At 43.7% G+C, this 23,270-nt stretch overlaps 1 protein-coding gene and 1 long non-coding RNA gene across 2 annotated transcripts in view; one reads left to right on the forward strand and one right to left on the reverse strand.

The window, feature by feature from the left end:
• LOC139591217 (uncharacterized) overlaps positions 1–23,270 on the reverse strand; it is a 75,557-nt gene that overhangs the window by 24,675 nt on the left and 27,612 nt on the right. The gene's annotated exons all lie outside the window — the stretch shown is intronic.
• The window catches only part of KIF15 (kinesin family member 15), a 90,879-nt gene continuing 76,173 nt past the window's right edge, over positions 8,565–23,270 (forward strand). Inside the window, exon 1 of the mRNA XM_071429593.1 lies at positions 8,565–8,763. The gene's annotated coding sequence lies outside the window, so the exon portion shown is untranslated. The remainder of the gene's footprint in view (positions 8,764–23,270) is intronic.

A 23,270-nucleotide genomic window follows, 5' to 3' on the forward strand; every position in this document is an offset into this window, starting at 1 on the left:
CTGTGTCTCAAGAGGCACAGCAAACTTAAAGCAGATGTCAGAAGCTTGCCCACATGAGACATTTCAAAATGGAAGGTGCAACACACCAGCATCATCTGTCTGCAGCCTGACTCTGCCTTTGGAATTGTGCAGTCAGTTGAGAGCCAGAATGGGCCCAAAGTGGCTTGGCTTGGGGCAGGACACAAACAAGGAAGGAAAGGGAAGACTGAAAAACATCCACCATGTGGGCTTCTGCTTTTATCATCTGCAAAAGAATGCCCTTTTTCTAACAGCTGTTTTTTTGCAAAAGGCTTTTGCTGCAAAGATATTCTTAAAAAGCTTTTCATGAAGCACTTTCAGTAATTCAACAGATGATACCAGGAAGAGGTAAAATACATTTACGCCACTGTTTCTGTCCCTTCCTTGTGTCTCTCTGCTCTGGTGGCTGACACTACCAGCGTGCAGAAGGAGCACCACCATCCTGCACTGAGCAGCACAAATGCTGAGCTTTCTGAGACACACAGGCACTGTTGTTTTCCCCAGCAAGAGGGTTATACGTGTGGATATATGCAAAAAGGAAAGGTTTGTTTGCTACTGCTGATTCCGTGAGACAAATGTAACACAAAAGAGAGATCACAAACAAAGCAGACAGATACTGTGGGCTGCAGAACCCCACTGATACCTGTGCAAAACGTTGTTGTTTATCCAGGCTGGATGGCTGCACTTTGAAACTCAATTCCATGTTTTAAAAGGGGGGCTCACTTTGCTCTCTACATTTCTGTTTTCTGACCTTGATGCTGGAAGGAGGGCAGAGCAATTAGCCGCTTTTCCACACCAGTACTTGTCAAAATAAGCAAGCCAAATAAGCAGCAAGTGAACAGCTGTTCTTTAAAAAACCAGCTGGGATGGGGCTGGGGGGAAAAGAAGGTACCTCAGCAGGGTGTTCAAGGGTCTTGCATCTGATAGATCAATTAAGGCTAAATTCAAAGACAGGTATTTAAAGACTAAAATAATTTCAGAAATTAAGGCTTGAATTGTTAGCACCTATCATAAGACATTTGTATGAAGATCATATATGAGCAATCAAGAAATATTCATCATTGGAAAGTAAAGGGAGAGCACCCTCCTCTCCACTGAACTGCCAAGGAGATTCCAGGAGTGCTCTTCTAATGGAACACAGAGCAGAATGTTTGAGGCTGCAAGTTAGCTGCAGAGGACATGATTTGTAAACTTGTCTGTTGTATTCAGGCTAGAGATTAGACAAGAACTCAATTATAGGCCTCACTGCAACAGTGATGGTACAGCAGGAATCTGGTTGCTATGCAGATGTGGAGGCTCTCTCCACTGCTCTGGAATGTGCATGGGGAGTTAAGTGCAGAGCAAGGAGCTGGTCACCTTGAGGAATGGAAATAAGAGAGCAATAACCAGAAAGTACAGAAGAAATCCCAGGCAGTAGAAGACAGGTCAGCATTTGGGAGCCCTCAAATGACGTGGTGTGTCTCAGTCCAGCTCCCTGTGCCTGACCTTCATGGTCAGTGATGCTGAAATGAGAGGGCCATTCCCTGTTAGAATGCCTCTTTCTTGGGACACGCTTCAGCTCTACGGTTCTGTCTGTATACACTTCTGTGGAGGAGGAGACGGTGAGTTCACAAAGGCACCCTGTGAACTGCAGAGAATGGTCTAGTCAACACCTGTCCTTCCAAACTCTCACTCCCACAGTGCTTTTTTTCAAGTTTATTTAAAACTCCCTTTCACGTAAGTGGCAATCTCCCTTCCCTCCCTCCTACAGGTTAGGTAAAAAGGGGCAGGAGGTCCTTTTCCATATTGATTTGTTTTCCTGACCTTTCAGATACATGCAGAGAAGATCAGCAAAAAGGCACTGGAAAATGAGAAGAACAAAAGCACAGGGCTTGTGCTCATTCAAAGAAGTAAGACAAACATGAGATTTAGCATTGGGTACAAAATAAACTGTCTTCTGAGGAAAAGAAGAAGCTGCCTGTGCAGAGAAGGGACTATGAGGAGTAACACTCTTCACTGCAACACTGATGGAGCAAGCCATGACAATGGAGAATAAGCCTTCAGAGGGCAGTCATCTTTTCAGGGGTTTTTTTCCCCTCTTTAATTTTTTTTAAGGAATTTAATTTAAATAGATAAATTCTCCTTTTGAACAGAAGAAAATTAGATAAATTATTTTTACATCTTTACGATTATTTTGACAATATTTACACCCTGCTATTAAGCTGGTCCTCACCACAGTGCACTGTGTGTGTGGCACCCTCATGTGTGGATTTGGTTAGACATAAAGCAGACACCCTGATTGCTGAAACTCCCCCAACATTTTCTCACAGTGGCTTGACCAAATTCTAAGATGGGCAGTAACCTTTTTTTACTTGCTTAATTCCTCCCATGTGTCCAGTAAGATTTGATTCTCCTCTTCCCTGCTATATCTTGTAGCACTGCTTTGCCTTGCTGTATTCCATGCTAAAAGCAGACATAGCACAGCAATGAACAGAGAAGTTGCTACAAAGCCTTTACCAACCTCACAGCGACATGGTGGGGATTAATTAATTGCTTATTCAGATATTTCATTTCCTAATGTTATAAATAGTACAATCGTAATAAAAACCGATTTTTACATTACCAAAAGCAGTTACTGAAATCCCCAGCAAAGACAATACAAGCTTCCTACTAACAAAAAAATCCGAGACTGTATTCCAATCTCACCCCTGCTGGGAGACACAAAAAAATTAACCCAGGCTAAGTTTTACAGTCAGTAAGTTCTATCTCATTAAAGGCCAGTATAACATTCCCTTCCATAATTATACTGAAACAAATTAGGATAATTTTAATTCTGAAAAGAAGAATTTAAGGAATTCATCCATTTATATGGCATTGATAATCCGCTTTCCATTCACGTATTTTGTTAATTCAGAGTAAGTTTTTCTCAGCCACTCTGCATAAGCAAATCCTCACTCTAAAGCTACCACCTCCTTTCACAGATACTCATCAGCAGTTTTTCTAAGTTCAGTAACCTTGTGGATTTATGAAGCTAGGAATGGGCGATGATTTCTTCAAATCCTCAGACCTCTGGGAGTCAGATCTCAGCACCAGAGAGATGAAGGAACTGAAGAGGAGATTCCCATATCCTCTTGCTCAAGATGTTACATAGGGTTGCTCAAACCATACTCCAGAGGCAGCAACCCTTGATGTCTGTCAAGCACAGAACAGTCAGGCTGCAGCTCTCCCAGTGCCATTCCCTCTCCCACTTCACTCATGAACAGTGCTCAGAGGCAGCAGAGATCAATCTCACCCTGCAAAATTACTTCTTCATGCACAACATCCATCCTAAAGGAATCCTCCATGGAGCATTTATCTTCATATGGTGGGATGAGATGCAGGATTGAGACTTCTGTCCAATTTTTATACCAAGAATACCTGCCAGGTCTTCAGGACCTCCCTGTGGGAACAACTTCATTGTTTCAGAGATAGAAAAACTCTGCTAAGTTTCAAACCCTCTCCAAGTTGTGACTAACCCACTCCACTATTGCAGTGCTACCAGGGAGGTCTGCTGGAAGACTCCAGCATGCACGCAGAGAACCCACAAGTGGGAAACCTAAGCAGAGTACCCTGACATGCAAAGAGCCCACGATCAATTCAAAACAACCAAAACAATCCTTTGTTTTTGCCCCCAGGCGCTGAAATTCTCTCTGAGAGTGGCATTCTTTTCAAAGAAGAGCAATCAGATACAATAAATCTTTCCAGTGCTGAAGCTGATGCCTGGGCCCACGATGGGATGTGCAGGGATGAATTCACCTGTGAGGAGAACACCTCTGTTCCCTGTGGGCTCACATCAGGGTGATGTGCTGAGCATGGCTGCAGCCCCTCTGGCTGAATGTGGAGGCAGCACCCTAAAGAAGGAAAGCAGCATGGCTTTGTGTGCAGTTAAATCTGGCTTGCCACCAGGGATGTGTTTAAGATACAGGGGGTCCTGAGGCTACATGCCACTGATGTATTTTGAAGTGAGAGCAGATCTATTCACTGCTAAGCAAACCTTTACAAATATGTTAGTGTACCCTGCATTAGCCATGGGAGGTGTTCAGGAGGCTACAAAAGAGCATTCATTAGAGATGCTCAGTGGTGAGGAACTGAAGCACACGTGCATTCTGCTGAGAGAGGAACAAACACACTGCTCAGAGCAGGTTTGTAGATATATATACACCACTATAAAGTGCACATACCGCAGTGTTGAGTCCTTTTCAGCTTCTTTGTTCTAGCTTTCCTTGCATTTTCTCCTTCCTTTACTCTCATTCCTTATTCCTAATTGCTCCTCTGTCTTTATCTCACTTTTTCCTTCCCACCTCCAGCTGCGAGGTCGTTCTTCTGCCTAGGTCCCAGCAGTGCTAGGAATACAACAGCAGCTATTCTGACACTTCACTACCTCCATAGCCCTCTCTGGCAGGACCCAGACACTTTCAGACACACAGGCCTCAGTACATATCAACTCCACACATTACCTGTACTCTGTTTTACTGACTGGCCACCTAAGAGCTCTATTTTACTTCTCCCTAGATAGATAAAGAGGCACTGTAGGGTGATGCATCCCAATCTCATTGCCCTCTGGAGTGATCTTACTTACACTGGCTGTAGGTATTGTAGCTCTGGTGATATTCCTGAACCAGCCACCTCAGTTAGATTTCCCTTCATTTAAGGGCACCCAGAATAAATCTGGGCTTCACACCCTGCCACCCTGAGGTACTCCTTGTACTAGACTTGAGGTTGATGTATTTTTTGATAACTTACTCTAAGGATAAATATGGATTAAATGAAGCTGTACACATGCAGTCTGTACTGGTTTCAGTCTTTCCTAGCTATGGAGAAGCTCACAGCCACACTCAACTGCATTAAAAAAAAAATCTATGAATTCATAATCTGTGAATTTTTAAGGATGGGGAACAATTACTGTACAATGCTTTCCATGTATTACACAAACTCCTGAAGCCACCCAACTGGCAAGACAACGAAAGAATAAACATTTTGCAATAAAGTTCATTTTATTTGAAACCAAAGAGTCACATGTGCTCTCCTTTTAGCCTTAAGGACAGCAGTAAAACTAATGCCTTTTCCAGAACCACTGCTATTAAAAAAGAGGTGAGGGAGTGCTTTGTTTTTTTAGCTGTCAGAAAGATACATTCACTTTTAATACATGTCTATGCTACTCTACCATTATACAGGGGAGTTTCATTTTGTGAAACTGTGGTGATGTAGAATTTGCCTTTTACGGATTATATGGCCTGTCATCTCTACTGTTAATCTAGATATTAACAGAGAAGGCATAAGCACAATAAAAATCTGTTTCTGTAAACTTGTTCCACATTCATGACACCACTCTACAAAATTACTGCTGGGTGTGGAGCCCTTTTGCTTATTATCCTTGGCATAAAAAATACTCCAACAACTAAATTAACTTAGATTCTCTGATAGAGAGACAAACATATGAGTTTGTCCTTCAGGACAAACTCATGTACTAGGCTAGGTGTCAGGACGGTGACATATTGTGCTTTTTCTTTTCCTGGTTTAACAAAGAGCTAATGACAGTTTTGCACTGTTCATGTCTGCAGTTTTGCACAACTTGAGGCTGAAGCCCCAGAGTGACTGGAACTGCTGGTAGCCTGTTCCAAGTGTATAGATTCATGAGGACAAATCTTGTGAGAGCAGAGAGACCCAGATGAAGCAAACTAACATCCTTCAACAGGCATGAAAACCTGTGGGCTATACCTATCACCCTCCTCATGCATTCTCCTAGTAATAGCCCACTACCATCAGGGCCCAGCATGCAATATCAGAGAAAAGGAATGTGCTCCTTTTTGGAAAAGGCTGGCAGCTAGTGTGTTCCCTGCCCAGCTTCTCTGAGCTTCTCGTGGTGCTGTACTCTATCTGAGCAAGGGCAAATTTTGTAGCCCCCTTCATTGGTTTAAAAGGGTGTGCAGCAGATGAATTAGGTAGAAATAAAACATGGATACACTGTGGTGGGATGGTTGCAGTAGATACTGACTTTCATGCCTTCTGCAATCGGATATTCTCCTGGGCAGCTGCAGTTGGACACTGCTCTCCTAAGGCAAGAAAAAGGCATTCCCTGAAGACATGAGCTTTGGCTTCTTGCCAGGACAACAGGATCTGCTTGATTAGACAGAGGTGTTTTGCCCACAACTTGCAGGACATTACATCTGCTTTGTTGAAAATCTAAGTCCTTTATTTAGGTCTGACCTTTGTTTGACCAAGTCAAAAGCTCCATTGTCTTCAAGTAGTATGTAATAAAGCTTCTTAGTCTTTTAACACATTCAGGAGCATGAAGTTCATTGAATTTCAGTCTTTTACAAAAATCTCTGGATAGTGAACCACAGTTTGCTCCGTTCTGAGCTCCCCGCAGTAATTTGTTTCAGATTTTGAAAAATGTTTACCAAATTTAAAATTGCTCAGAATCCTTTTCACCTTTCTTTATAAAGGGTGGAAATTTTCTACTTTTTTGTGTTGTTTATGAGTATCAATTGCAGCATTGATTCCTCCCATTCTATCATGCAGAGTGAACACAGACACCTTAATAATTCTTCAAGGCTTATTACCAGAAACCACTTAATTTTCTTCTACAAAATATATATGTATTGCTTGCTGTGTGTTGGCCTCTGGTCAAAGAAAATAATAAATGAGCACAATACATTCAAGAGATGAGAGAAGAGAGATCTTTGGGATGTGAAAGTATTACACTGATAAAAATTTCAAAACCTTGTTCCACTTGCCCCAGCCCCTCCGAACCAAATCCCCATCCTGCTTTCCAGGATATCACCAGTCCTGGAGGCTGGGAGAAGCCAAACAAATGACAGCTGCTGAACTCCAGCTTCTGCAAACAGTCCAAGGACAATCTGCTCCTTTCCAGATCACTTCCAGGGGGAAAAGCGCCCTTCAGTTTTTAAGTGTACATTTGGTATTTGCCAAAAGACCAAATACAGTCCAGAGCTTTAAAATTATACTGTGGCATTCAAAAGGGTGTTTCCTGGCCATGATGATTTATGGTGCTGCAACAGTGATCAGAGCCCTCTTTGAAGAAACAAGGTGAAGCCAAGTGGCTTTGTCAGGAAGTGAAATGCTCTGCTGAATTATCCCAGCCTATGTGGATGAGTGCTGCTGGCTGCCAAGGCAGGATCTCTCATCCATTGGGTGTTCAGAGGTGTTCAGTGGACACTAAAGCCAGAGGAGGTGGAAAGACACATCCTGTGCTATGCTCACTCAGAAACAGAGCAGGCACATGCATCCTAACCACACTGCCAAGAGGTAACAACAGATACAAGAAAATGGTTTCACCAGGACTTCTGGAAAAAAATATGTACCCCAGCAAAGTCTTAAACACTGAAGACAAAACTGCAGTGTAGTCAGCAGACTCCATAAATCCAAAATACAGGAAATCCCAGGACTGAGAGTATAGCAAAAATATCCTCACTTACCTGGGTGGAGAAAAAGCATGGGGAGAGCCGCCAAAGTTGCAGCCGAGAGGTGAAGCTGGGCTGAGGAAAGAGCCTTCCCCCAGGCATTTGTATCTCACTGAAGAACAACCCAGACATATTTTCAGAAGACATCAGACTTCAAAAACATCCACTGGCTTCTGCAAAACAGAAATTCTAGCCTTGAGCAGTTCCCTGCATGATGCCAAACACCTGGTGTTGGTGTAGACCCTGCCCTGATGTTACCAACTAGGCAAGAAGGGGCATCTTCTTAAAGCCTATCTGCCTTCTTAAACAAAAAAGCATTTGAACATCTGGATTCTGGCTCAAAAAAATCCGCTGACCAATCTCTGCATTTTAACAACATAGCATAACAGAGTATTTATGCATTTTGAGGAGCTGGGGGTATTTTTCAAATGAATGGTCCCTATCTGAAACCTTATGCAAGCAGACTTAAATTCTGTATAGCACTTGTAGGCCATCTGGAAGGTAAACAGCTACACAGACACAAGCAGCCTACCCCAAAGTTATGGCAATAAGAGATAATGATCCTGGCTGCAGAGGCAAAATACTATTCTTGCCACCATCTTTTTAAAGACTTCTCTCAGCTATAAATCTTCTCCTGTCACCCGCCCTCTCTGTCCTCATGTTTACACAGGTGTAAACCCAGGAATAAATTCATCACAGTTGGTAATGGGAATTTTCCTCCTTTCTCAAACAGTGGAGTGGCATTTTACCAACTCGATGGCAAAGTCACTTTGTTAGCTGGCAAAAAAAGAAAAGGTTCTCTCAGAACAATGTGAGACTGTGCTTTGGCCCACATGTCTTCCAGCACTCAGTGCCACTGCAGAAGGAAACAGCAGCACATGGCCAGATGGTCAGCACATTAGTGTGGTGCCAGGGGGAAACATCTGGAGCATGCCCAGCCCCCTCACTCATCCCCTCCCTGATTCCTACAGCTTGTACCCAACCATAAAAACACCAGGCACTGCCTACGCATGAGGCAACAAAGCCTTAGGAGAGGTGAGAAAAATTATGTGATGACTAAAAGAGGCACTGTGGACTCCAGCGCTGTGGGTGCAGTTCAGCCCCCAGTTTTGCACAACTTCCCACACTGCAGAGGTGGTAGGAGGCTCAGGAATCCTACAATGTTTTTTTGTAATTAAATTGTGCTGCACAGTGAGCTTTTGCTATAACAGGTCTGGTTGACTTGCCATGCACAGCAATCTGTTCAGAAGCCACCTCAGCATGAAAAATGACTGGAAAAAATACATCTAGAATTCATCTTAAGGTGAGTATTTTTACTCTCCATCCTATTCTATCTGCCTTTTTCTATCTCTTTTATGCCAACACAGACTGTAAAAGGCTCGTCTGGGTCTTTGACTCCTGGTTCCTGTGCTGTATGTCTTATGTTGACATCCCCAGGTGAGAGCAGCAAGAGGGGTAGAAGCAGATGACTTTTTCAAGTTTTGTGGGGGTTTTAAACAGATGTGAAACCCTTTATGGATGGTATTATATGCTTTTTCTTCCAAGGTCCTAAGGACCTTTTAAAAGCAAGAAGTAGCCAAAGGAGAGGAATGATTTCTGTTCAAATGAAGCAAAGTTTTAAATAAAGGAAACGAGATTTGCAGACCAATTCCCCAATCAACGTCTGGGCTCAGCCAGGTTTGCCAAATGGGCAGACACCTCAGATTCTTGTGAGCTTTGAGGCAGCCATAAGAGGAGAAAAGGCTCATGTTAGGTCATCCACTGTGCTGATAATTATGAAGGCTGTCAGTATTTCTCCAGTCTCCTCATCCAAACAGAGATGTGAGTGGGAAGGAAGAGCAAAGAAGCAGCCATGAGCAATGTGTGTTCCCAGAAGGAGTAAGGGGTGCAGTTAGGAATTTGAGGATGCTGCAGTGAGGCTTTAGCAGGCTTTGGGAAAATTTGCTACAGCTCCAATAGCCAGGTGGAGAGCACAGGGTCTGATTCTGTCTGTCAGGAGGCCAGAAAGCACTGTATTTGTGCTTCTTTTTCAGATAGTAATAGCAGCGCCAGTAAGTGCTGGTAGGACTGTCAGAGGAAAGGCTGTCATAGAAAGGCCAGGGATGGCCCTCAGTCTCATAAAATCTATCCCAATGGGAGCAAATAGGACTCTTTCACTATTCACACTGCAATGCAAAAGTCTGTTGTTAAGCTGCTCATCCCATCTCTATTTATAAAAAGGGGAAGAACAACAGAGTTTAGGGTTGAGGACAAGAAGGGGAAGACCCTACACTATATTAGTTTTGTGTATCCTGACTATAATGGAAGACTAGGGTCACTGCTGTAGAAATTTGGGATGGGGAAAACCTTCCTTGGGTGGGTAAGTCCCGCTAACCTCTTTTCATTTGAACCTGTCATCCAAAAAGAAATGATACACCACCAAGCAGGTGTTTTCAGCAGAGACGGGGAGATCCCAAACTCCCTCAAAACACTGCACCTTAAACACAGAGAAGTGTTCTCCTGTGTCCACCACCAGCCAGTTCCTCACTAGGACCAAAATGAGTAACCACTGCTGAACACAACTCCTGCATGCCTGACTTTAACAAGACTTCAATAATGCCTCTGCACCAAGACACACTCTGACTTTGAAGCCAGGGCTCTTCCAGACCTGGACCTACCACAAAGGATTGCAGGGCAGTGAACTGTGGGACCTCTCCAACATTCCTTGCCTCTCTGCTGCACTGCAGATGAAGTGCAATGCACTGAGTTTGGTGCCAGATCCCACCTTCTGCAAGCTCAACAGACACAACCCCGGAGAGACACCTCCATTGGAAAACACACAAGGCAGGGTAGAAGCATGCCACAGATACTCCTTTTTTCTTCCCCCCATGCCTTTCCAGACTCTGTACATGACACATAGAGCTAATCATGATTGCATCCTTTGAGAGCCAATCAGTGATTTGCATTCTTTCTGTGATTATCCCATCACCTGCACAACGCAGATAATTCCGTGGGCCCTGCTGGTGCCGTTCAGCAGCTACGTCCCCAGGTTATAAAGTGAAGTGCTGAGTGGAAAATTTTAATGACTAGGGGCTGGTAAAATCTTAAATTGATGGCAATATATGGTGAAGTCACTTAAATAGTGTGAAATGCCCTTCTGGCTGGAAAGGGCTGGATGAAACTGTGGTTGATAAGTCGTTAAATTACATCCCATGGCTGGCTGCTTGTCTTGGGAAGGTACTGAATGATAAGTGCGCAAATTATCATTACTGCACAGAGAGAAACTATTTCCAGCAGAGATGATTTGATAAAAGAGAAGTTATTTATCATGATTAAAACTGGTACATTTGTACTTCCCCACATTGAACAGATCCTGAACTGGCAATCATCCTCCTGAAAGGTACCTCAGCCTGATTTAAAGGGTTTTATGACTTTTTTAATGGATGGGGTCTTCTCTCATGGAGAAAGAAGACTTTAATGTCTAAATTGCTGTATTTCTCAGAATTATTTCCTCTTTCATTGCAAGCAGCTTGATTCCATCCTTTTTCTTCACACCCTTTCATCATATTTGACTTTTCCTAAAAAGACCTCAAAGAAACATTCTTTCAGAAATAAGGAGTAAACAGGCTGCTATATACAATAGTAGCAGGAGAGAGCTTTGCCTTCTGCACATTCATTTTGGGCCCTGCAAGAGACAGAAAATACTTAAATTAATTTTCAGTGGTTGGCTGCTCATCAATGGAGGGCATGAGGTGGTAAAGTCACTTTTGTTGCAAGAGGTGGATTCAGCCAGGTCCAGCTATCACAGCTGGCAGACAACCATTGGTCACCACCCAGAAATGGCCTTCTGAACCTCTCAGGAGGTAACTCAAATGGACTTCATATGAGCTCCTATGAGCTATCATATGAAATACAAGCTCCCCACACAGTTCTACAGGGTAGCACAGCTATGCTGGGCAAGGTGAAGCAAGCAGCATTCAGTGAGTTCAATGGATAAATGAAGGGTGCTGTTCTCCAGTACTGTTATTGGCAGGATCTTTAACATCAGGTCAGTTAGGTGGGACTATCCATGGAATACCAGGACTGCCAACAGAAGGTGGTGAGATCCATCTCTAGCACCATTATACAGCACTCCTTGTATGGGGAAGTGCCCAATCATACTGCCAAACCATTCCCTTTACCATCCTTGAGGCCACAAGGGGCTTGGTCCTATTTTCTTCCTTGCAGGATAATGTTAAGCTGATAGTCCACCAGGATAGCTAAACATGGCTCAGCCAGGAGACAAGAATAAATGCTACACCTTCAGTGGGATTGCCAAACATGCACAGAGTTTGGGAAATCTAATTTGCTGGACTAAAACCCCTTTCCAGTATTTCTTGAAGTGCTCTGAGGAACCCATCATTGTTGATATCTTGGCATTGACTTAGGTGTTTGCTGTCTCCTATTAGTTCAGCAGTGGCTGGTTTAAGCTTGATTATCAAATCACCTAATCTAACTTCCTGTCTGATACGGCCCAAGGAATAATACACTTGATACATTTACCCCTCTGCAGTTCAGCCAAGCTTACTTCTATCTGACTACAGTTCCCCTTCCAACACAGTCTCAGACTTGCCCTGAAGTCTTCCAGACAGGTGGTTCAGTACCAGTGTAGGCATCTCAAGAAAAGTACCATTTTAAAAGGGGAGAGAAATTCCATCCATAACTATATCATGACAATGCTGCCATACTTACAGCACCAGTGCTTTCCAAAGCCCTGCTAGCACATCACCAAAGGGAAAAAAAAAATGTCACTTTGCTCTGACATGATCCCTTCTGGCAAGATGCACATCCAAGGACTTAGAAAACTTTTTCTCCTCTTGTATTGCAGGAGTTGAAATGCAACTACAGATTACTCCTTTCAGCAATTTTTTCTTTCTCTCTCTGTTTGTTCATTTATTTATATTTCAATCCAATTCTCTGCCCACAAAACTTTGAAATTCTTTAAGATTTTCTGAACTCTCAGAACAGGTTAAGCCCCAACAACAGTTTATTCACAGGGAGCATGTTCAACAAGACAAGCTTAAAAGAGTTGAAATTAAAGATCAATTAGATAACCAAAACATTTTTCTTTAAATCAGCATGCTTGCTAGACAAACAGGCACAGGGCAGCAGTAGGACTTCATAACTAACATCTCACAGGGCTCCTCTCTCTGCCCTGACAGGAGACAACATGGAATACTTGTCTACAGCTGCACTTCAGTATCAAACTCAGATCTATCATGCCTCAGCAGAGTTGTGTCTTCTCTATCCAGGAACAAATTCGGCCAAGACTCTTCACTGAGTGTAGCGCAGATAGCCCTGAGCAAAATTCAGTCCTGTCAAAATGTCTGTTTTCCATCTCCATTAAAAAATCATGTCCCAGTGTATAATCACACAACTGGCAGAATGTGGATCTGCTTTATCATGCAACTCATCAGAGACCCGCTCCTTCTGTCCTGACCTCTTTTACTTACAGCAAAGACCAGATCTCTCAGCTCATCACCGGCATACCTGGGGCTTGTGCAGGAGCAGGACACCATCACCAAGAGCCTTCAGTGTTATATGGACTAAAGAATAAAGTGGTACCTGGGCCTTGCTGCCCTTACAGACATCACCAGGAAAGGGGGTAGATCCTAAGAGAAGAAGTTGCTGTAGGGACATTTTTGTTGATTTCTTTGCTTTGGGGAAGCCCACCTGCTTTAAGGCAATTCACCTTCCTTAAGGTAAGAAAAGTTAAATGAGAGAGAAAATACTTGAGAGCTGTCACAGACTAGATTAAGTCCTTGTGTTCAACAAAGATTGCATGTAGTGGTGAATAAAAACAAGTGGGTGAGCTCACCTGTTCACTGTCTCTCAAAAGAGACCACATTCTATATTGTCTAAATCAGGTTTGGAACAGCACTGTTTACCTCTTTCCCTGTTAGCCTTGGGAAAGAAAAGCCAGGGTTACCCACACAGCTCTGGACAGAAGACAATAACCCAATAACCCAGCTGTCCTTTGGTACTTCACCTGGGCATCTCCTCATCCATCACCATCACCATGTTGGATGGGAAGAATAAAAACAAATGGAAAAACACAGAAGCTTCTCCAAAACTGTAATTTTCCTCCTCCACTGGCTTAAATGAACAAATACTTTATTATAGTATGGCCTCCTTAAAAAGACAAGACTCAGAAATATTAAGATAACTCCAGAGTTAGAAGAGTGATTGGAAAATACACCTAGATCTGGTTGAGAAAACTACTCCCCTGCATGCTCAACTTGACATTTGTTTAGAGGACTGGCCCTGGATGAAAGAACATGTTTAAAATAACACATCTGTATAACTGGCTTCCTACCTTGGTGTTTTAAAGTTGAAAGGGTCCTTTCATGAACTCATAAAGGAGATATGACTCTGGTTTCCAACAGTATCACTAAGTGTAACTGCTGTCAGCTATTTATGTCTGGTGAATATACATGCAGCAAATAACCTAAAACTGCAAACTATACACCATGAGTAGCAGTTTCTGTGTTCATGCCCTAATAAAAAATCCTGTGCTTCATTTATGTCTGGTCCAACTTTTCTGGTCCAACTGATCTCCCTTGTAGTAACTCAGGGCAGAGATGGCAAAGAAACTAATACCTGCCCCAATCTGCTAAGATTGCCTTTTCAAGACCCCAGAGCAACAGGGCAATTCTTGGCTGCCCTCTGCATTAGTATTTCTGTCCCCATGTGGAATGAAAGTGACTTTTCATTGTCTTGACTCATGGAGATGAAGAGCAAGGGCCTTGATCTCTGCCCAGGTGTCCACAGTGTTACCTGCAATAGAGGGAATGCCACTGAGCGAGAAGCACTGGGTATGCAACAGTACACCCTCAAAGAGATTAAGAAAGGCCATATTGCATCAAAAAAAGGGTTTGTTTAGCCCAGTAGCCTCTCTCTGACAGTGGTCAAGCAGATGTTTAGAAAGAACTGAAGCACGTTTTGTGTACAAGGATTTTTCCCTTATATGCCCTCACGGCTTCTGCTTGTAAACAGCTTAGGCACCCTGTGGGTCTCAGGTTATATTTTAGGCACCAGTAGATCCTTCATCCCCACTTCTATGCTGAATTTTGCTAAAACCATATCCACCCAGGGCTGCCATAGCAATCGCTGACTGTAGCTCCATGAGCCATTTCTGCTGTCACTGAGTACTGGAAGGTGAAACTGAGGACTATATTCCACCATTTCAGGGAATCCAAAAAGACCAAGTTTACAGGCTGAAGTAGCTGATCAAGAATGAGCCAAACAAAAGGCACCTGCTACTTATCTTGTCAATTTATTATCTCTCCATTCTGCCAGTGGACCTTTGCTAAGCACCCACAGTCTCGTGCTGATGTCCATGTTCCTCCAGGCCTTTCTCTTCCCCTATAGCACCTTGTGTCAGCCTGCAAGGTCCTGAGCATAGAGAGAAATGTAGTTGTAGTCCAAGAGTCTAACAAGCTTCTGGTATGTTAAAGCTTCTGGAAAATGTTAACTACTGATAGACATCTTTAGTCTGTGCTAATAAAGTGTGCACAGCTGTCTAAAACTCACCCATATTCTGCTAGCAAATTTACTTGAGATGGTTAACAACCAGCATCTAAATATCAGTTACTTTGTTGTACAGTAAAAGCATGTGGGTACTTAAGATATTGATGAACTGGACTATAAGCAGATTATCCCCAATGCTGTGAGTAGAGACTAATTTCCCAGTAGAAAAAGCCTTTTGAAATACAAGACAAAATGCCAATCCATTTACTAGTCACACATACTTGAAACATTTGGCTTATTTTGCTCCCTGCTACCGACTCAGCCTTCAAATGATACAGAACTAAGAAGAATGTCTAGCATTTAAACAATAAGTAACTTTCAGATGATCTGCATCTCAAGATCAGAAATCTGGGATTTGGTGGAAAAGTAAACACTTTCATGCAGTTCCACAGTGTATCCAAATTCCCTCTAGAGTCTAAAAACACAGAGAGTTTTTCCTTGGAGATGACCGCTTCAGGGCAGGAGGATTTCTCCTGTAGACTGATGGAGTAATCCAGGACCTTCTAGCTATAGCTTGAGGGCCTCTTATTTTATTCACATATGAAATTCCCTTTGATTTTTGTATGACAAAGAGAACATGCAGCATGAAACCCTTACTGGAGGGACCTCATTACTTTTGACCATTGAAATACAATGGCCAAAAGAAAAAAATAAAATAAAACTGGAAGGAAGTTGTGGAAAACCCCTAGTGCAATTCTAAACATGCAAAAGTCTCTGTTAGAAGAGATCTCTCAAATGCTTTAGAATTTAGGGGGATTGCCTCTTCTTTGGGCAACTCACAGCTCACCCTTGGCTAGATATAGGAGGATCACCCAGGCCATGGATTCAGCACCCATGTTCATGAGGTCACACACTGGCCACTCAGACCAGGTTCTACCCTTCCTGAAACTCTGCTGCTGTGCAAAGAAAATTTCGAGAGTTCAGGGCCAAAGAGAGCACACAGCTCTGGCCTCTCCAGTTACAATCTCTGCATTTGATGGGACAAAGTTTCTGGTGTTAGGACCAGTTCTGTGTTTTAGCAAGTGGCCCTTTAATTTAAAAGAACAGGTACTGGAGCAGGACCCAAAGTACTGTGCTCTACAATGGTACAGCCACTTTTGAATAAGAGGCAGATGTCCAAGGGCCGTCACAGGCCAAAGGCCAAATGCTGCTAGAAAGGCACAGAAATCACACAGGGAGGGCTGGGCAGAGGAAAGTCTGACCTGGGGAATTTAATGGCAAAGCTCAAAGAGTCTGCTCCAAAATTAACTGAAGACATGGGGAACATTTTCACCCATGTCTTTAGGTTAAGGTTTGGGAGACATTTCAGGAAAATGCATCAGCACATAATCCAATTGAAGCTGATGACATTTAATCACATCCTTAATTCTGACCTCACACTTACATACAGACTTGTATAGGAGGCCAACAGCAGCATTCTCACTAACTTTCACTTTTCAAACTTTCCAGATGATCAGATCCTTACATCACCAGGATTGCCTAATGGGGCTGAACAATACACAGGTTGTCTGTCTAGACATAAATCTATTCCATGGGAAAAAAAAGAGGGGGAAAAAAAGAAGGAGAGACAGGGAAAAATGAAATTCTTTAAATTCATTTTCACATCCCTTTCATACTTTCAAATAATGTAATTTCACAGCTGATTTTGGGTTCTAGGTTTGGTTTTGTCAACAAAAGCAGATATATGACATTTAAAGCCATTTAAAGGGCCCCTCTGAGGCAAAACTTGAACTGCTATGCTGGGCTGCCATCCCAGAGGATCGGGCTCGCTGGCGGAGCAGGTGGTGTGTGGGTCATCCACGCCTGTGTGACAAACTGTGATAATTGGATTGTTTGAGGAGCGGGGGAGGGATGTGACCGCTGTGTACAAACCTCAGAAGGGAATTAAAAGCAAGTCTGCATCCCAGTTAATAGTGCTCTATAAAAATGCAAAGTGGCTAATGATAAGCAAAGGAAGTTCCATTAAGCCATGTGCCTGGCGCAAAGGGGCATCATTGACCCCGCAAAGGATATTTGCTGGGAACAGTCAGGCAGCAGAAACAGGTGCAGAAATAAAAGCAAACTAATGGCTTGTTTTAAACTTCCCAATCTGCAATGTTAATGAACATGCAGGCCAGGGACAGCCAAAGAGTCTAAAGTGGCCAAAGTGTGATTTTTCCTACCCATTAAAGTCACAAGCATGCTCCAAACCAGAGGCAAACTGGGAAATGGCTTTCCTAGCACTAGCCATTCATTAACCCTGCACAGCAGTATGCTGTACCAATAGCTTGCTGAGATTATTCGGGGTGGAGTGGGATGGAGGGCAGGGAAGGAACACAGGGAAAAAAGTTCCCCTCAGCCCCATGCACCATCAAGCTGCAATGTGGTCAGTGGGGAAAGGAACTCTCGTTGGGCTGATAATGAGCTGTCCTCATTATAAGCTCAGATGCCAGAGTGAACAACACCCTCTTAATAATGCACACATCACTATGACAACCACAGAGTTTGATACCTGAGGACAACTTTATTGTGCTTGTGAAATTTCCTTATTTTAAAAACAGTATTTATAGGTATCAGACATTGAGTTGCCATGTACAGTCTCCTCCTCATCTCTTTGCCCTCCTTGTTTCCAAGGCAGGATCAGCCAAAGTGTTTATGTGCAGCTCCTAAGGTTAGCAAACTGCTGTCAAGTATCAGCGCCGGAGTCTGCTGACATAATTATCCTGCTAGCCCATACATAATTAGTAAAGCTAAGCCCAAACTATATTAATACCAGGATTAATTATGGTGGAAGCATAAACAAGGATATTAATGCTATGAAAGTAGCAGTACGGCTATTCGACAGCCCATATGCTTGTCTGTAGGACCACTAGGGATTGTGTTGAATCGGGAGCTGTGCGGTGCCCTGACTGTAATGAGAAATGAGAAAACTGCTGAAAAATTGATGCCGCCTGCAGATTGCACAATCCGCTGAACAGCAGGGGGTCGGCTTCTTACATCTCCCACTCTCGGTACAATATGCTAATTTCTGCATGCATACGAGTGTAAAAGGAAAGAAGAAAAGATTTCACAAAAGGAAAAAAATGCAAATGACAACCACAAAGATCACTGCAGAGAAATCCATGAGCTTTATATGGATTAACTGTGTTGGAGCTAGTGCTCGTCTGAGTTTAACTCTTTCTGTCCTAGACCCATTGGCAGGTCCTTTTTGTGGTGCAGAGGAATACTTGCAGCTCCTTTGTGGGAAGGAGTGGGGGGGAGGGAGGGCAGCAGGGAGCCAAAAGGATGGAAAGGATCTTTTTTGCTCTTTTCCATGCTCTTTTCCACTCCTCTTGCTTTAACACTGACAAGGAGATAAGGGTCTGGAAGCAGAGAAAAATGGACTGGGAGGAGAGTTGAGACAAGGAGACTAATGAAATGTTGGTAGTGTTTGAGAGAAGACCACTACAGCCCAGTCTGGTCCAGCTTTGAGTATGGGGAACAACTGGTAACAGACCCTCCTTAGTCCTTCAATCTCGGGTCGGCTGTCTGTTCTCTGCCCCAAGATGCGTGGGATGGTTCTGCAGCAGCCCGTGCTCTGAAGAATGAGTCTGGACTCTTCACTTTTTTGGTCTTCAGGTTGTTCATTATTTCTTATCTACAAGATTTTCTTTCTGCCCAGCCGAGGTCCGCTCAGCACGGCAGCCACAAGCGCTCTGACCGCCCCCGAGGCGGTGTCGTCCTTTTATACTACAAACTACATATATCATATTTACTTTTAATTCCCAATACCTATCACCTATGTTAGACAGTGCATTTCTACTCTAAACCAATCCCCAAGTGCCAACATCACAGCAGAAAATGCAGAACAAGAAGAAGAAAGAAGAAGGATTAGACACGCCCTGATTCCTCCATCTTGTCCCCATAACCCCCACACCAAAATTCCCAAAATCTGCATTTTCACCCTGTGAACACCTTGTTATTACACCATTCAAACCTGTGTGGCTTTCACATCCCCATGCCAAGCTGGCAATTCACTGGAAGGATCAAAATCAAGCCACCAGGTGTTCCAGGCAGCATGCCAGGGTCTCCAGGCTCCCCAACGGGGTTCTTGGCAACTCCGGACATCCGGGGGGATGTGCTGAGTTCCCACACTTCAAGAGCTCCTCTAACTGCCGGTGCCCCTCAGAGAATGACTTTGCAGTGAGTGGCCAGGAAGGTCTTCCTAAAAACGAGCTACAAAATCCTCATCAAGAAAACATTTTCCCCATGATCATTTTCTACTTTGGATTTCCCACCTCTTCCTCCCAGGCAAAAGAAGCAGGTGTGCTATTGGCATGACGAGCCCATCTCTCTGCTGGGGACAGCCAATGTGCCGGTGGTCTTGTGGCTCCCCAGCACACCCGGAACACGCAGCACGCCTGCAGACGTGCGGGCTCCAGCCGTGCCCAGACAATCCTGCTGCCATTTGCATTCACCTTGCTCCTAGAGAGAGCCTAACCCTGCCTCAGCCTGTCCTCTTTGCTGCCCACAGGACCCAAAGGAATTGCCTCAAGCACAGTTCCAGCAAGCAAACTGGCCCCTCTCTCTTGCATATAGTGCTGACATTGTAGGATAAAACCCATGGATGCCAATCCTTTCAAAGATAATGGAGTGGTGAGTGTTCATACAATCCTACTCTTCCTTTGGGTGCTCCCGGTGGAGGCCACCCACCCAATGGTTTAAGCCCCTCACTCATGCAGCAGAACAGGAAGGCAAAGAGCATCTTCTTCCCAGCCTGCAGGGGGGGAAATATCTATGTTTCTGCAATAAGAAAAATCAAAGCCTTAATTCTTTTCCAATAATTAAAGAGATTAGTTGCTCTCTCTTCAGTAGCAGCAGGAGCAGCAGCAGGTGCTGTTACGCTCAGTCCAATGTGTGCATAATGTGGCTTCTGTAAGCAATTGCTGTGTCCAAGCATAAACAGAAACCTCAGGAAATATTTGTCATTAAAAAGTTGCCACTGGACCTGTGTAATAGAATAAGAGCCTGGCAAAAAGAAATTTTTTGTTTATTTGTTTTAAATAGTTCTGGCAAGAATTTAGCACTCCTGGAAAAAATATTACTGCTCTGGCAGCCCAGAGCACAAAGACCAAAATGCCTGTCCCACATCCAGCAGGAAGAGAGATGTGCATCTTAGGATTCTTTGACCTGGACAGACATTTGTAGTGAAAAGAAGAGGTAACAGAGTAGAAAAATATGAAGAAGTCCATCCTCCCTCTCCATCTAAACGTGGCAAAGACTGAGAAAGAAGGAGGACAAGTATTTTGGGGGCTTTTTTTATGGCATAAATTTACCACCGGAAAGTGGGACAACAACCAGTGAACACCCTGCAGATTTCAGCAGCTATCTGAATCTTCAACCCCCAATTGAAAAATATTTCTATCCCACTGTCAAGACTCCTATCACCTTCTGAGTGTACTTCCATCCACTAACCTTCTGTCTCAATATGTCAACTCCCCTCCTCCTCCAAGCCTCTTTAACCCCAGCATTGCTTACATTGATTGCTGATTTGTTTTCTTCATTGAGACTTATCAACTTGATTTTAACCTTTGAATCTGTGATTGCTGTGATTGCTCATTTGTTGACAGGAATACTCCGTGCAGGAATTCTTCCTGCACGGAGTACTCCTGTCAACAAATGAGATCTAGTCTTTTTACTGATCTGGTGCTGGAACCTGTAAATGCGGGAGAGTTCTCACCTGGGAGACCTTCACAGCAGATCCTCGTTCCCATAGGGCTGGATAATGCCTGCTGCTGACGTACAGAGTTAGATCACCTAACTCAGCAAGCCAGAACAGCTCTCACCCAGGTCACACAATAATTGTACCCAATTGTCCAAGACCGTCTGACTCTGTAGCAATAGGAGTAATAGCAATAATTGATGAAGAAGAGCAGCTGGAAAGCAATGAGAAACATGCATTTCTTGTCGTTTCTCAAATACTTCTGCTTGAAGATAAACAAGGGCATTGGTACAAAGAGCAGCCATTCCCTTAGTATTTGTGCAAGAAAAGTGAAAAGTCTCTTTAGGTAGATGTTCAAATAGCAAACAAATAAGTAAATAAAGTATGAGTTGTTGTTGAGTAGTCATCAGTTGGAATAGCAATAAATATTTAAAAACAACATTTCTACTGTATTTGATCAACTCTGCCATTACAATAACCATTCTGAAGTCACACAAAGTCTAGGATGGCACTAAAATTTCTTTTTCTATTGCTCTGTTTGCAGCAGCCTGATACACTAAGAATATGAATGCCAGGCTTTAACCTTGTTGAAGTTAAAAGGTGTTTGGGGAAAGAAGGAAGCAGTGTGTTTCCAGCAGAAAGACTGTCCCCTTAAATGACAGAGTAGCACAAGAAGACACTACCATGAACATCATAGGAGGGAAAACCCACGACAAAAAATCCAGTCTGGCAGTAATTTAGAGCTGCTATGTTTCAGGAAACAAAAGCTGCCTGCTCCTGAGATCCCCCAGCCAAAGCTGTTAGCCAGACCTCGCCAGCTGAAGAAAATGTGGGGAGAGAACAGAGCAGAGAAAAATACCGGAGTCAAATGGGGCAAGTGAGAACCCAGGGGCCAGGTGTGCTGGTAACACCCGTGGGGCACACAGCCACACATGGCAGTGGCACCAGGGGCACACAGCAGATCTCATCCCCCACACAGCTCAGCAGTGCCTGTGCCAAAGCCACCACAATCAGCTGAACTACGTCAGATTAAAACAGCTCATTAAAGTGGCCTCTCAGATTTATAATGAAGGTTTCTCCTTTATATGAGCTAAACTGGCACCCCTGGACTGTACAGCCATTTGATTTGAAACAGAAACAATGCCTAATTCTCCTATCTGCGATGGTGTGGCTGACGAGCAGTTTAATTTTGGCTCCTACTGCAATTTAGTACTGTGGCAGCAAATTTCAGTTTGTCATTTTTACTTCTCCTTTGCTTTTTTCCATCCCTGCACAGTAAAACCAACCTGACTTTTTTATTATTTAAACTTGGATTAGGTCATTAGCATAGTCAAAAACCCAGCACCACAAGCTATCAAGTTGAAGGAGAAGCACAGATGCAGGGACAGAAGGCCTGAAACTAAACATTGCTAAAACAGGGGCTGAGAAGAAAGTAGGAGGAGCCACACATCATCAGAGTGTTCTAGAAACACCAAATACTGTTTCCACTGGGGAAACTAGTATTTTAAAATCTGCAGCAGGGCAATGAAGGACTTATTTTCATGAGGGCATGTCCATTTGAATTTGTGCTGAGCTCAGGAGGACCAGGTGAGTTTGCATAATTAACAACCTGACTGTGCAACCTGAATGCAAATGCAGATCCCAGTGAAGTCAACAGGAAATTGTTGTGTGTGAAGAAAACAAGGATCGTATATGAGCTTCATATGTGACAGTGATGGATTCTGCCATAAAAATATTTAAAGAATGGTGATATTTCTTTCTTTTCTTTTTTTAAAAGCTTCTGAGGAATTTGTGATGGCAATCAAGTACAGAAAGTCAGTGACCATTCCCATGACAGCACCATGCTGCTGGTGCAAAAAACACTCATAAATAAGACTTTGCAGAGCATCTGTGCTGCCATAAGACCCACTGAAGGTTTTGAAGGAGAAAAAGAGTGAAAAATGGCAAGAGGCTGTGGCAACAACTTGAGCCATGTCGAGACACAAGCCCTACCTTAGATGTGCTAATGTTCTGGCTCCCATCCAGGGAAGCAATGGTACCACCAAGCCTCCCCTGCCCTCTTTCTTGCCTGGAAAGTTGTGTAGTGCTGCTGCACGCCCTGTCAGACAGACACCCCTTGCTGCTGCAGCCCAGGGAAGCCCTGCATGGCATGGGGATGTGTGGATGTGCACAATATGCTTCTGCCTGTCACTTGGCTGTGGTGGTGCTTTGAGTTGTGCAGGGTTTTTTTTCTGGATAAAAGGAGATCCGCAAACATAAGTCCTGGTTGCTACCCTGGGTTGCGTGCAAGCCCTCTGAGCAGGACTGATCTGTCACAGTGGGCAGTTCTCTCTCTGATGTGACCCAAAGTAATTAAACGTGGCCCAGCAGGCTGGTGCCTCCCTCCCCCATCTTTCCTCTCTCGTCTCGCTCTGTTTGCTGGCATTTACCCAAAACAACAGTGACTGATGGCTCTGAGAGGGCTGTCACTGTTTTCCTTGCCATGATATGCCGATTGATCCGGCAGCGTCTGCCAACTCATCAGCACTTACTCTAATTCCCTGCCTCCAGGTCTGGGGTTTTTTTCCTTCCATTCCCCTTCC

Source organism: Agelaius tricolor, unplaced genomic scaffold, assembly GCF_023055355.1.
Source record: "Agelaius tricolor isolate 1412-34295 unplaced genomic scaffold, bAgeTri1.0.p SCAF_6, whole genome shotgun sequence".
Taxonomy (NCBI): domain Eukaryota; kingdom Metazoa; phylum Chordata; class Aves; order Passeriformes; family Icteridae; genus Agelaius; species Agelaius tricolor.